Source organism: Marmota marmota, unplaced genomic scaffold (genome assembly GCF_001458135.2).
Source record: "Marmota marmota marmota unplaced genomic scaffold, marMar, whole genome shotgun sequence".
NCBI lineage: Eukaryota > Metazoa > Chordata > Mammalia > Rodentia > Sciuridae > Marmota > Marmota marmota.
In genome coordinates this window covers 22,939,786-22,955,193 of record NW_025999998.1, presented here as the reverse complement: position 1 = coordinate 22,955,193, position 15,408 = coordinate 22,939,786, and the positions used below count along the sequence as shown (strand labels likewise).

The window sequence follows — 15,408 nt, the reverse complement described above, 5'->3', positions numbered from 1 at the left end:
AAAAAAAAAAAAAATACATATTTCAGGGACATGGTTTAACCCCACTGAATCGGTAATCCCAAAGGACATGCCTGGATCTGTGTGTTTCACCAACACCCCAAATAGATCTTATATCAGGGAAATTTGAAAAATCTTCCCAAAGGGAACTCCCACTCCACCTTCAGATAAGACACATCATCCTTCTCCGCAGCACTGAACATTCAACCACAAAGATGACAGTTGCCCAAGAAAACATCAGCTTCAAATCAGTAGTTTACATGATGACCTTTATTTCCAATATAACAATAAAATGTGCCTGGGTTAGCCCAGAGAAAGTACCAGTGTAGTCAGCAGATCACCGGCAGAACTATGTACACTACTAAAGGAAAACCCCAGCTCATTATGCTCAAAAGGTAGGGAAACTGGACTGTCTATACAGATGGAAGAATGTCTGTATACTTCTTCCATTAGCACAGTGGCTACAGGTGATTCCTTATGTCTCTAAACTCATAGGCTTCTCCCAGATGACTACCAATCAAATTATTAGTTGAGGTCCCAAGAGCCATGTAACCAACTGTAGAACATCTAAAATTCTTTCAACACTTAGTTTTGGGACTTTTGGCAGATAAAGATCTTAAAAAAAAGGATAGAAGATACATAACACAATCCCTTCTGAGTCCATCACACCCCTGTGCTGGAAAACAAAAACAATAACCCTTTCTGTGCTGTTGAGTTTTCTGAGTCTGACATAGCCATACTGTGACATTTGCATAGCAACACTTCATTCAGCCCACACACTTTTCTGGAGACCATCTGGGTCAGCACATCACTATGCATGAATGCAGACATAAATTAAAATGTGGATATTGCAAGCCTGAACCATTTCTATTTGATTTTAATCTTCCTGGGAATCCAGTCCAGTAATAGTCTCCAACTGCAGAATTCAGTGAAAAAGCAATGCAATGGAATCTCCAGTTATTTATACAATTCCCTTCATAGTTAGAGACAGTTTCACTTCTCTGTGCCTCAGGTTCCTCACCTGCAATTCACTACAAGTATTTTTTAACCTGTTTCATATAATACAATAAAAAGAAATTTGTAAGAGCTTGCATAACAGGATACCAAATTTCTTTGTTGGTATCAAACCATATTTAAATGGAAGGCTCTTATTCCAGTGGGAAAATAGGTATAATCTGGGATTCCCTGGCCCCATTTTAAAATCAGATGAACTCAGGCTAAATTTACAACAGGCACGCAATTGAGGCAGGAGCAAATTGCTGGGAGGAGAAAGCTCCATCTGAAGTAGAACACTGGAGAGGTAAATACTACCTTGTCTGTATTTCATCTTTCTTTTCTAAAGATATTTGAATGTCAGAAAAAGATGCTCTTAATAAAATATGACTTGTTTGCAAAAATGTTGGACTGATTTGGCAAAAGAGGTTTGGAAAAAGAAAAGCAGTGAAAATAGAAAGAGAAAAAGGAATGATAACTGGCTGTTACTGAACTGCACAGAGATTTCTAAAAACACCAGATATTGTAATTCTTGGGCCACAGAGATTAATTTAAGTGAGGATTTCAGGAAATGCTGAGCACTGCTTTTTAAATGTCTGTTCTTACATTTGGCTGATGGTATAGCCACTCATGATTCATGGGGTTTTCCAAGGTTTTTGTCCTTTGGTCCACAACATAATTTCTCAAAGTGTGTTTACAACAGATGATGATAGGAATTATATGGAGAAGATAAAACCAGAGGGTTGTGTCCAGAGCCCATGTACATATGAACACTCAATTTATTACAAAAAAAAAAAATGAAACTACAGACAGTGGGGAAAGAATGGTCATTCTAATAAATGATACTGGAACAGCTGGATATCCACAAGGGAGAAAAGAATATTGAATGGAAAAAAAAACATGCAAAATAATTCACACTATGTGTATGGCATTTCAACATAAAGAAGTGTTTCTCAAAACGTAGGTCATGGACCACTTTAATCTAAATTGCCTGTGTGATACTTAAAGATATAGATTCCTGAACCTACCTTAGTTTCATTAATTCTCTGTAAATAAAGAATACAAATCCATGTTTTATCAATTCCCTTAGATGTTTTTCAGTTCACTAAAACTTAAATTTCATGTGTATAGTATTTGGCAGTTAGGAAAACAACTATCTAAATTCCAGTTTTGCCACTTATGGGCAAATTAGGTAATCCACCTATATTTTGTCTTTTCTAGAGTAAAATGGTGATGATAATAATCTCATGGATTATTTTTGATGGCTAAATGAGATATTGTATGTACAGTGCTTGGTATAATTTTGGTTCATATTAGGCACTCAGTAAATATTAAAATTATTCATCATATCCAAATAAAATTACTGGAAATTATTTTTAATCACTTATAAAAATTTTTCAATTGTCAAAATATTAACTCTGTAAAGTTATTATTACTGTATCTAAAGGGTAGCACCTATATCAAATACATGGGCAGAGAAGCACAGAGTATTTGTTTGGAGATAATAACTATTCATTTGTACATCCTATTCAAGCCAGTCACATTTAAAGGTACAGCTTTAGGGTCTATGTGTGTGATACAGTAAGAAACATCTGCCCAATGGCAGGCATAAGCTAAAAAAATCTTGATAATCAGTGCAATAGCAGATTCAATAATCAGCAAACATTTACTGGAAGACAGTGAAGTTCCAGAGAGTGTACTGGATGCTGAGCTTTGAGAAGAAAAAGATACTGCCCTTCTCTACAAGGAGCATTCAGTCTATGGGATATCGCGGCATGTCATCCTCATATCTGCATATATTATACAGCATTCCTCAACTGATTTGTTGTTGTTGTTGTTGTTGTTGTTACTACAAAGCTAGAAAACTGGAAAAGCCAGTACAGGATATTTATTTATGGCTATTTTTTCCGAATCAGAGATAAAAGAAAGCTATGAAACAGTACGTGCACTTGACTTCCTTTCCCTTCCTGTTCTGAAAAGTCAACACTTTGGAAGTTTGCAGATATTGCTACATTGTTCCCTGGCATCCAACACTGCTGATAATAACTGTGATACAATGAATGGAAAAATAAAAGTACCCTGGTAGGGCACAAGCTACCTTAGTAACTTCTCTGGTCTGAACAATGCTTGCTTTTTAGTACTAAGGAACTAAATATCTACACTGGGAAGTGAACAGCAAACTTCAGAAAGTAATGGGCAAAGGATTTAGTGCCCAACTGTGCCAAAATAGCCAAAGCCAGGAGCCCTGAGATTCAAAAGTATTTTCATACTGTCTATATTTGTTCCTAGGGCTGCCATAACCAAGTTCCACAAATAAGGTGGCTTAACAGCACAAAAATTTACTCCCTCACAGTTCTGGAGACTAGGTACAGTGGTGAACACCTGTGATCCCAGTGGCATGGGAGGTTAAGGCAGGAGGATCACAAGTTCAAAGCCAGCCTCAGCAATTTAGCAAGATTCTGTCTCAAAATAAAACATAAAAAGGGCTGGGGATGTGGCTCAGTGGTTGAGCTCCCCTGGGTTCAATCCCTGATACTGAACCAAAAAGAGAGAGAGAGAGAGAGAAAGAAAGAAAAAAATCCAATGTCAAGGTGTCAACATGCTCATGCTCCATCTGAAGGTTCTAGGGAAGAACCTGTCTGTGTGTCTCTCCTGGCAAACCTTGACATTCCTTGGCTAGTGGCTTCATCACTCTAATCTCTGCTTCCATAGTCACATGGATGTGACTATGTTCCATGCTCTATCCTCTTCTAAGGGCACCAGTTATTGGATTTCAGGTCCATCCTAATCCAGGATGATTACCTAAACCTTAACTAAGTACTTTAGCAAAGATTCTATTTCTAAATAAGATCACTCAATGAGGATTCTGGCGGACATAAAATTTTGCGGGCAGATCCAGCACAGTCTCAGTAGAACACAGTCTTACGAGGAGATGGTTAGTTATAGAATCCAGGAAGGCAGGGATATAGCAAAGGGGAAGTAACTCACAGGGTTGCCTTCCTACCTTCACTAACAGGGCCAATTTCTCCACTTGGCATGGTAGGCACAATGCCAAAGGCCATGATACGTTTAGGAATTGTATTCATATTTCTATTTTTAAAAATTATAAAATATAATTTTAAGTTTTCTATGGAGGACAGGGTCCCCAGAAAGCTAAAAGTATTCAGGGCACATGAAAAACATTAGGCAACCCTGTTCACAAATATGAACTCAATTCATACTCTCTGCCTGAAATTCCCTTCCTCTTCTTCTTCACCTGTTTCACCCTTTAGGACTCAGCGTATTAGGATTCACAATCCCAGGGGAAACTTTCCTTGATGACTTCCCTCATCCACTGCCACTCCATCCTCCCCACCCCAGCTGGATGGGTGCTCCTCTTTAGTACTCACATGCATGGCTCGATCACTCTGCCTCCATGTTGCTTTTTTATTTTCATGAAGTCCCTCTGGGGTAAGCTTCTTTAGATCAGAGACTAAACATCAAGTACCACTGCACAACCGATGCTACTGCTGGCCACCCAGGTCCCCTAAGTCTGGTGAATATATCCCCCCTGAAGGCATGAGTGTTGGCTGCTAATTCTTCATAGGAATTGGCCTGACTGCAGACACTTGGTCTAGAGAAGCTTAGCTTACAGCCATCCCCATTCCCCTGTGTGATCCACAGCCCATCACTGATAGTGGGGGTATCAGTCCAGCCCCCTTACTGTTAGGGAGAATAACCTACAGGGTAAAATACACTCACCACAGAACCCTAGGAAATCACATAATTACCTTGCTTCTTTACCTGCCTTTTTCTTTTCCTTCTGCCTTTTCAGCATTCCCTCATGCTATTATTTGCTGAGAATTCCCATCTCACTTTCTGTTTCAAGGGATCATGTCCTAAGACACTTTGAATCTCCATGACCAGCATTAAGATTTGGGGAAATTCTCCAATAAACACAGACACTGAATGAATAAATGGGAGGATGAACAAATGAGTGGATATTAGAGAGACATGAAAGTCAGTATCAATGACCTAGTCAGATTTTACAAGGACTGAACTGATAATAAATGTACTGTCAGTCCATGGTAAATTAGACTTAAGCACAGGGAGAAAAGATAGGGATGTACATTCTAGAAGAGAGGCACAACACAGGGGGATTGCTCATGAAAATGAAGGATGAGCCTAACAATTAGACCTGAGAAAAGATGCCTTACTGTGTGCCCAGCACTATGTAAGTCACTTTCATAGGCACCAACAAGCTAAGTTGATATTAAGCCCTCACAACTGGGAACAGGTTTCCTTCAATTCTCTCCAACTTGACTGGCCACAGAGCTCAGGTCCAGATGACTTTGAAAGCTTGAATTACAAGTTTGGTTCAAAGGAATTCTGGTGAAAAATCATCTACTGATGGAAAGGCTCCCTTTGAAGACCTGATACCTTATGACAGTACCCTGGAGATCTAAAGAATACGGTCCTCTGAAGGCAGCATTCAACAAGCTGTAAAAATTAGAGAAGATTTCATGCCATGGAATTTCTATGGTTCTTTGCAATTTTAGCAGTTCCTCTCAACCTTTGCAGCAGTTTGGGAGCTGAGCAGATGGCAGGCGAGGGATGAACCAAGTGGTAAAGTTTCAGCTGTAAAAGGCGCTTCCTAGAATGACAATTCAGAAACTTATTTTCCCAACACGTATCGTATTGGCAGAGAGTTAGGAAAAGAAGGAGGCAGTGAGTCGGAATGAGGAATTCAGTTTGTTTAGGGTAGGTAAAGGCAAACACTACTGAGTCCAATTCTTTCCTTGTGTTTGGTAGTACCAAGACAAAGAGGCATGGTTTTGGGGATATTAAATAAAAATTCTTTAAAAACTAAAGAATAGGGTCTGCAATAAAAGGAACTTCCAGCACATGAAGCAGCTGCCCTAATGTATTCTGAAACCAGTGAATAGTAGTGTCCACTAAGCTGCTCCAACTCTGGTTGGCATTTAAGACCCCTCTAGTTCCCAGCAATATATCATAAAGACAGAGCAAGGTTGTAGAAAGGACATAATCTGGGCTCAAATCTTGCTTCTGGTACTAAATACTATTTGATCTGGAACAAATGATTTTTTTCCTCTCTGAGCCTCTGAAGTGAGGATGGCAGGGGGACAGGGCATAATAGCCATCTCAAAGGATATTGTAAGAATTTCATGTGATCATGTACATGAAAGTAACTGGCAACTAGCAGATAAACTGGTATCAGTTTTTCTTCACTTCTATCCTGACTAGCTTGACAGAAGTTCATCAAAATAACTGTCAGCTATTTCAAACTGCTTTACCTTTGGTTCATCCATAAATTTTCCTTTATCTTCAACTTCAATCATAAAGGTTTATTTTCCTTGAAATTCCATAGGCTTTTTTCTGTGTGAATGAGGCAGTCAGGCTTGGCTTTTTGAGATTTTAGATCATATATGTATACACACACACACACACACACACACATAATTAGAAACTATAAAGGTAGAGGTATACCCTGAGTTACCTACTTACTTACTTAATCTCCTTGGAGTTATATCCTAATAAATCCATCATAAATTGAAAGTACCATAAATAAAAAATGCATTTTATATACCTAACCTACCAAACACCAGAGCTTAGCCTAGTCTACCTCAAATGTGCTCAGAACACTTTCCTTAGCCTACTTTCAACACAAAGCCTATTTCATAATAAAAATATTGAGTGTCTCATGTAATTTATTGAATGTTATACTGAAAGTGAAAAGAGAATGGTTATATGGGTATGCTTTCAAACCATTGTAAAGTCAAAAATTATAAACCAAGCCATCCTAAGCCAAGTACCATCTGTATTTGATATTCTGAAGTTACAAGTATATCATCACTTAATAAGGCCTGTTTGTTTTAACTAAATCTAAATCACTCAGGGACAATGAAGGTGTTATTTGTTGTGATTATTTCTGTAGCAAATAATAGAAGAGCTACCCAACCGGCCTAAACAATTAAGGGAATTTATAGGTTCCTGTAACTGAAAAGTCTATTAGCCTTTTTATAATTGATCCAAGTATAGTTTTGTCCAGGTTCTGGCTAAATATGTTCTGCAGTTCTCTCAGTTCTGTCTGCCTCTACACATTGGGTTTGTTTTGGGGCTAGGCTCATAAAGTAAGTGCTAGCAACGTGATAGTAGTTTCTCATTCACATCAAATGGCATATTAAACATCAAGAACCACTTTACCAAGCTTCACTCTGATTGGGCCATCCTGGATCCAATTTCTGTAGCTGGGGAAATGCCATTCTCTGATTGACTTAAATTTATATCAATCTTATAACAAGGAAATAGAATTATTTTATGTGGTTTAGAGCAATCAGGACCCTCCTCTGGTTCTGAAGAAAAGTTCCATCCATCCCAAATAACATGGTTCACTCTTTTTTTTTTAAGAGAGAGAGAGAGAGAGAGAGAGAGAATTTTTTTAATATTTATTTTTTAGTTTTCAGCGGACACAACATATTTGTTTGTATGTGGTGCTGAGGATCGAACCCGGGCCACACGCGTGCCAGGCAAGTGCGCTACCGCTTGAGCCACATCCCCAGCCCCTCTTAATGAACCTGAAGTGGATGTGAAAGACACAATTTGAATGTCTACAAATTTTTAAAAAATAATTTTAGCAAGTTAGTGCAGTTTCTTAAATGCTTCTTTTTATTTTTAAATTATCACTTATTTTGCTACGTTAGATTCTTTCCAAATAAAATATCACACACTCACACTTCATCATCCAAGGGCAACAACAGACTGAGAGTCAACCAATATAAGGCAGGACAATAGCAAGAATTTCAGAACATCTAGGTTAAGGGTCTTGTTCCCCTCCCCACCCCCACCCCAGTTCCTCTCATTTTTTTCTTGCTCAATTTTCCCAATAAACTTTTCTTTTTTCTCACTTTCTTATTCCCATATATAGTCCTGTTTTTCTTTTCTCAGTATAGTTTTTAATGCATGCAAACATAAAGGATGTTAGGTTACACACTTCTGACATCTCCCAATTTTAGCTAAAGCCTCAAAACTGTTGGCACAGGTAATAGTTCTCTCCTATGATGGCAGAAATTTATCCTCTCAGGATAGTAAAAGGTAGCCAGCGCTCATCCATTGCTCATTTCCCTAGTAGACAATAAAGCTACAATTCCAGGTACCTGTGAAGCTGAGGCAGGAGGATCATAAGTTCAAAGCCAGCCTTGGCAACTTCTCAAGACCTTCTTAAAATAGAAAAGGCTGGGAATGTAGTTCAGTGGATAGAGTACTCCTAGATTCAATTCCTAGTACTAATAAAAAAAAAAAAAAGGAAACAAGACATTTGTTGAACAGAAAGTTCTCCAATGGTGAATTTATGTGTAGAGATGACAGCAATGTTCTCACCCACTCAGAGTCACTGGGGAAGGCTTCCAAATGACTGACTCAGAAATCCACTTGGCAGAAGGGGAAGCTGGTATCTTATTTCCATGCTGAATAGTTACCGAGGTCCACAACCTTGGAGCTTGGGAAGTACATGGAGGAAAGGAAAGAGTGAACAAACAAATATTGCCTAACGTTGCACTGATGAACCCAAATTTGGGGTCAGAATCAAGCTGTCCATTAGGGAGGGATTAGAGTAAACTTTTAATGTGTATACAGCATGAAAAGATTTTTAGATTGAACTGTGCCTCCTAATACCTGGAAACAATTTTTAGTACTATCCAAAAATGAACACTTGTGTAAGCCATTTTCAAGAAGTGAAGAACAAATCATCAGTGCAGAAAGAAAAAAAAAAAAGATCATCATTTGAAATTAGTCATGGAATCATTTTTTTAAAACTTTACATTTTTAATGTGAATTTAAAAAGCAATTTCCTAATTATAGGCTATTTCATTGTTTCATAAATTCAGTGTGCAAATGCAAACAATCATATGTATCACATATGTAACATGCTTTCTGTGAACATTCCTACGTATGCCTCAGTTGGGTCTACAATGATCTCAGTGCTCCAAGGGAACAGTTGAGAGCTAAATGAAGAGATTGTCTACAAAGATGTGGACAGGGCTAAGGGATATTCATACAACCAGAGATGGCTGAACTAGCAACACCTGGGACCCCCTCAGCATGCTGTTTAAGTCAGCTTTTTTGTGGCTGTGACCAAAAGGTCTGACAAGAGCAATTAGAGGAGGAAAAGTTTATTTGGTACATGGTCTCAGAAGTTTCAGTCCGTAGATGGCCAACTCCATAGCTCTGGACCCAAAGTGAAGCAGAACATTATGGCAGAAGCATGGGGAGGAGAAAAGAAATTCAAGATACGGTGATATAGGAAGTAGAGAGAGCTCTGCTCACCAGAGACAAAATGTAAACCCCAAAGGCACACTCCCAGTGACCTAGCTCCTCCAACCACACCCTACTTGCCTACTACTGGTTACCACCCAGTTAATCCCTATCCGTGATTAGGTTACAACTCTCATAATCTAATCATTTCACCTCTGAACAGTCTTTCATTGACTTACAAATGAGCCTTCTGGGGACACCACATATTCACCATGACATTCCTTAGGCCTTCAGAGGGAAAGGGAGGGAGCAGTTGCAAACCACCTAGAAAGGACAGACGTGGAATTTCTCTTGTGTGTGCTTTGGACACTGGCAGACAGGGAGCCCAGGCAGTGCTGAGCACAGAGCAGGATGGAGACCCAAGAAGCTCCAACTGGAGTTGGCAAATGGCAAATATTCAGAAAGTACAACATATTTCAAAGTTCTGAATTCTGGCAAATGTAATTACAATTGGGACATATGATCCCCAAATCACTTAAATCGGGTAGAATTTTGTAAAATAAAGCAGAATTTTCCCATTGAGTCTCTTGACAAACCTGGAATTCTGTTCCTGAAAGAAAAAAAAAAACACCTCAGGTAAATGAAATAAACCTTATGAGTGTAGAAAATGTATTTTAACCACAAACATTATTCATCTAAAATGACAGTGTCTGAACACGTGCTAGAAAAGAATCACTAAAACAAATCTCAAAACAAAAATGCCAAAACTGGGAACTGAAAAATAGCAATCCTGTGTAAGACCACAAAAGGAGGCCACAAGCCCCAGGCCCACTTCATCCACATCAACATGTCAGTGTCTCCCGTTAAAGTCCCACTTTTTTCAACATTTTTGCAATGACAGGCCCTCATTCATATATTTTCTGACACCTGCAGGCTAAAATCATTCATACTCCCAGGAAACATGAAGTTTTGTCCTTCTTTGTACCCCCCAAAATCATTTTCTCCCTTTGCATACTTTTCAATTACTCTCTGCACTCTTATCTTTGCTAACTTTTAACAGATCATCAAAATTTTCTGCATCTCTGTTTCCTCTCTCTGATGAAATTGGGAAGTGAGTTCTGTACAATGGAACTGTCTTTCTACTCTCCCATTTGGTTCCCACATCTAACCATGCAAGACTTTTTCTCTTTCTACACTCAACTAAGCTCAGACTTCTGTGTTCTATTGCTCTAGAAAACTTTCTGCCCTGACTATACCATCCCCTTACTTTCAGAGGAAATCCTTCAAGATTCTATTTTAATGTCTTCTCTCAAACCCTCACTAATCTCACCCCATTCTGTCCTCTACATCCAGCCTGGTCAACAGAATTAAACATCCCATCTCCTCTGCTCACCTGGTCCTTAGTCCACAAACTTTAGAACAGTCTTTGTCATCTGTCTTACAATTGGCTGTTTGTGTGACTATCTTCCCCAATAGACTTTTAGTTCTGGAGACAGAAACTGTGCCATTTGTCTTTATATCTGCAGAGCCAGAAGGCTCATAATTTATGCAGAAAGAAAGAAAAGACCATCTGAAAAGGCTCTTGCAATATCTTCAAGGTTTTGTTAGCAATACGGTAACCCTTGAGTCCTCCCCTTTGCTCCACTGGTACCTCAGAGCCAGGGCTACAAGGCACTGGCAGACTTCTGGACTTTCCACTGTGACACTGGCAAAGATCCAGAAATCAGGTCAGGACCGCCTCAGAATCACTTTAAAACATTTACATGGTACAACATGTAATAGATTAAAAGGTCCTTTTGCAACTTAATTTGTAACTAAACTCTATATGCCAAGTTGTCTTAAAATGAGAGGTGGTTGTTTATTAATAATCTTCCTGTTTATTAATGAGCAATGAGGTGCTGTGTTTACGAACTAGGTTGTTGCTACAACACATTTACAGTTATAAATAAAACAAACTGCAAAGAGATTAGCAGTGGAAGATCTGAGGTTTTTATTTGCTTTCACGAGGACTCTCCCAGTTGCTTCCTGCTGTACCCTAAGGTCTGTTTAGCCTAGGCTAAGCAGCCCTCTCCAGTCCCATAAACACTTCAGCAAGCTCAGTGGCATGGTTTGCAGACCAGGGAGGCGACTGGTGTCATTCTGCTTTTAATAAACCCAGTTCTGAAGTCTTTGAGTTTCCTTTGCAGTCAAATAAAAACAGAACCAAAGTGCAAGAGGAGATGTTGCTACCTATGAGCTTTCAAGAATTCCCTTCTGGCCCCACCCCTCCCCTTGAGTCATGTTTACTAGACACATTACACAGGTCACCCAGCATACAGTAAGTTACTTTTCTGTGCAGCCCATTCTTCTCTCAAACCGCTTTGTCAACTATAAAGGGCTTTTGAAAAAAATCCTCTTGTTCTCCTGTCTGAGGTGGGGATACCACTCCTCCATCAGCAATTGTTGACACACTTATACAACTACCCACCACCAAGAAAGAATTTTCCTTGATTTCTAAAGTAACATTAAAGTAAAAAGAGCATTCTATTTAAAGGACCAAAGGCTTAGATCACAAACTTGGCTACCATACCAGAGCTGGAACGAGGTAAGATAATGGAGGAGTCTAGAGTGCAAACATTAGGCAGCCCTCATTTCCAGGGTCTCCACAATCCTGCTCAAGCCATTACAATACATATGGCTTTTTCTCTTTTTCATTGAAATGAAATTCATATAACATAAAATAAACTATTTTGAAGTATACAACTCAGGGTAACTTAGCACAATCATATTGTTGTATGACCATCATATCTAGCTCCAAAAAGATTTCCATCACCCCAAAAGAAAACTTCATACTTGTTAAGCAGGTACTTCCTGTTATGCCACCTCTCTAGCCCTGGCAACTTCCTCCTTTCTGTCTCAATGGATTTGCCCATAACTTGTTTGCTCTGAGTAGTAGTAATAACAGCTAATTCACCTGTGCCAAGACACCATTTGAAAAGTTGTATGTGTATTAATTCAATTAATCCTCACAAAAACTCAAAGAGTTGGCCACTAATATTAACATAATATAATATAATATTATTGTCTAATCATTATTTCTTCATCTGCAAAATGGAGAAAATAGCAACACACTAACAATTTGCCAACTACATTTGTGTTAGAGGCATTGTTTTTGGCCAGGAATGGTAGATAGGATTTCCCTCTTACCAACAGGGAGTGACTTCCTGTACCACAGGGGAGATGGATTCTTGGATAGATCCCTGGAACAGAGTATAATTGTTAACTACTGATGTCTGCAGTATGCAGGGGAATGGGTAAAGTGGCATAAATAACATTTATTTTCCTTCCTTCCTATATAATTGAGGAAGGAAAAAAAATAAATATAGACCCTGCCTCAGTCCAGTAAAAGAGGAAAACATTCCTCTGACATAGTGGAGGCAGTGTGTAGAGTGTTAGGAACAGAGGCATTGTAGTCAAAAACAAAATAAAACATGTTCCCATCTCAACACTGCAACTCATGGATGTGCCTCAAGAAAGTTCTTTAACTTTTCTTGTTCTCATTTCCTCTTTTGTAAAATAGATAAGAAATATAAGACATAAAGTTCTAGTGGGAATGGCATGAGATAATGTAAATAAACTGCTAAACACAGTATCTCACACACAGGAAGAACTTAATAAGTGATAAGGAAATAAAATTGTAAATATAATCTACTTAATATGCTTAATGTATTATCTTATACCTTATGTATTATACATCTTATCATATATATTAATATATCTTATATAATATATGGCATCTTATTTTTATACACTATCATATATACATATATAAATATATGTATATACTGTATAAAATATTTTATATGTTAACATATCACCTCTCTTATTATATATACACATATGTGTATACACACATACATCTTTATAGAGAAATATAGATTCCTTTCCTCCTGTTTATAAGACACAGAATGCACACAAAAGAATCAAGTCTACTTGTCAGAGAGAGTTGGTAAGAAAAGTCCTCACAGAAACAGTCCTTGGGTTGAATCTTAAAAGAATAAGCCCACATGCCTACCCTGCCCTGCTGTTTTGAGAATTTGGTGCCATCCCTTATTTAAAGCATTTAGCACAATATCTATAATCCAAGACTTTCGGGTAATATTTAGGAATTTCATGCCAAACATCTACTAAATAGTAAGTAATTGATAAATAACTGTGAATGAAATAGTTGCTAATGTGTGATTAATGTAAATCAAAAATGAGTTTTTGAAAAAAAAAAACTTTTTAATGTCTAAAATGTTGATTTCCCAGTTTGAATTCACATAGATACCAATTTTGGAATGTGGGGCTTGATTTTGTTCTCTTTAACCTCGCTAAGGAATTCAAGAGATGTTCTTCTAATTGAGTGTGCATAGCTAGGAATTCAAGGGAAATGTGGGCTTATGGATTGGTAACAAAACCTGTTTAATAAGTGTCAGTTGATAATAGATCTTCAAGGGATAATTTAGATGCTCCCAAAATATCTACTCCTTGATTTCCAGGAACTACAGAGACTTGTAGACAGAAGATAGGAGTCAGAAAAAAAAAAAAAAATTATTTCAACAGAAAAACTGGTCCTTGCCCATCAGCACTTGAACATGCCAATTCTCTTCTACATACATAAAACCAGCCCTCTCTGTCTTCTCCTGCAGGTCCTACCCTACTCTCCCTTTCCCCTGACTGTCCTACACTTTTTGATTGTTATTTATATTCACTTTTCTACTTCCTGAGCTCTGCTCATTTCTTGGTTCACTGCAGTCTGGCTTCTATCTCCACCACTCCATTAAAACGTTGTTTGCCGGGCTGGGGATGTGGCTCAAGCGGTAGCGCGCTCGCCTGGCATGCGTGCAGCCCGGGTTCGATCCTCGGCACCACCTACAAAGAAAGATGTTGTGTCCGCCGAAAACTAAAAAATTATTTATTTTTTTATTATTTATTTTTTATTATTTTTTTAATTATTTATTTATTTATTTAAAAATTCTCAGTCTCTCTCTCACTCTCTCTTTAAAAAAAAAAAAAAAAAAACGTCATTTGCCAAGTAACCAACAGCTTCCTTATAGCCAAACCTAACGGACACTTTTCCATCTTTATCTTACTTGGCTTCGCACAGGCTATAGATGATAATTACTTCCCCTTGGAAATACTCTTTACTAAGCTGTCATGACTTAGTACTCCCGTGGTTTTCCTCCTATGTGTATTCAGCTGTAACACATCGTCTTGGATTTCCAAAGGCATGCACACGCAACATTCCCAGGGTAAACTCACAAGCTTTTTCCACTTTTCCTCCAGTGTCCTCTTCCAAAATGAATATCTTTCACTTGCACACAAAAAAGCACACACACACACACTCACATGCACTCGCACACGCACACACACACATACAAAAGCTGAAGGTCCACACAGCATCTTTGTTCTTCCCTCTTCCTCAGTACCCAACCCCTAGGCTCACCACCAACCAATCAGCATGGACTATTATGGTTCCTAAATATCTGAGACTTCTATTTTCCTGCATTTCTTCTGAAATCACTGTTGTTCAAATAGCCTATTAAGTAATTGGATAATCTTAATGACCTCCTGTCTCCGAGATGCAATTTTCTGATATATAAAATGAAAGAGGCAGAATTAACACAAAATTTCCTCCTTGTCTATATCCTGTAATATGGTTTTACAACCCAAGAAGTGCTTAGGACAAAATCAGTTTGGGTGTGTTAGGTAACCATTTCACTTCTCCCATTTAAATTAAATTCTGGGTGATCAAAATTGTGCCGCATATACTCACTATCACACTGTTCTTAAGAAAAATCAAAGATTATTGAAGACAATTTTAGAAAATTATCTAAAATTCTTCTTATTTGTAATAAGGACTTTCCTCTTAAAAAGGGATTTTCTGGGGCTGGGGTTATGGCTCAGTGGTAGAGTGCTCGCCTCGAATGTGCCTAGGTTGGATACTCAGCACCACATATAAATAAATAAAATTAAGTTATTGTGTCCAACTACAACTACAAAAAATAAATATTTGGGGAAAAAAGGGATTTGCCTGATGCAATGATTCAAGCTATAGAAAATATCTGAGAATGAGCTTGGTATAGTGCTCACTCCTGTAATTCCAGCTACTTGGGAGGCTGAGACAGCAGGATTCTCAACTTCAAG

General features: G+C 38.2%; 1 long non-coding RNA gene across 4 annotated transcripts in view; it reads right to left on the bottom strand.

Moving 5' to 3' along the window:
- LOC125617914 overlaps positions 1–15,408 on the bottom strand; it is a 97,088-nt gene that overhangs the window by 7,190 nt on the left and 74,490 nt on the right. Inside the window, exon 1 of one of the 4 annotated variants that reach the window (XR_007349053.1) lies at positions 8,145–8,204. The exons of the other annotated variants lie outside the window; for them this stretch is intronic. This is a non-coding gene — a long non-coding RNA (uncharacterized LOC125617914). Of the gene's footprint in view, positions 1–8,144; positions 8,205–15,408 lie in introns of those variants that run through there. 4 annotated transcript variants of the gene reach the window in all.